A 257-nucleotide genomic window follows, 5' to 3' on the forward strand; every position below is an offset into this window, starting at 1 on the left:
TAATGTAAAAGTCTGTGAAAGTGATTTTGTGCCTCTTTGGGATGACACAATGCGCCGTTCACTTGCAGAATGCAAGCTTCTAGAGGGCACAAAAGTCTGAAGTAATGAATTTAGGTAAAGGGGTGCAGAGCTAGTGGTGGTTTTGTAGGCAAACATCAATGCCTTGAATTTCATGTGAACAGCTATTAGTAGCCAGTGCAAATTGATAAACAGAGGTGTGACGTGCATTCTTTTCGGCTCTTTAAAAATTTATCTTG

The sequence above is a fragment of the Sinocyclocheilus rhinocerous genome, unplaced genomic scaffold, assembly GCF_001515625.1.
Source record: "Sinocyclocheilus rhinocerous isolate Xijiao unplaced genomic scaffold, SAMN03320098_v1.1 scaffold1473, whole genome shotgun sequence".
NCBI classification, from domain to species: Eukaryota; Metazoa; Chordata; class Actinopteri; order Cypriniformes; family Cyprinidae; genus Sinocyclocheilus; species Sinocyclocheilus rhinocerous.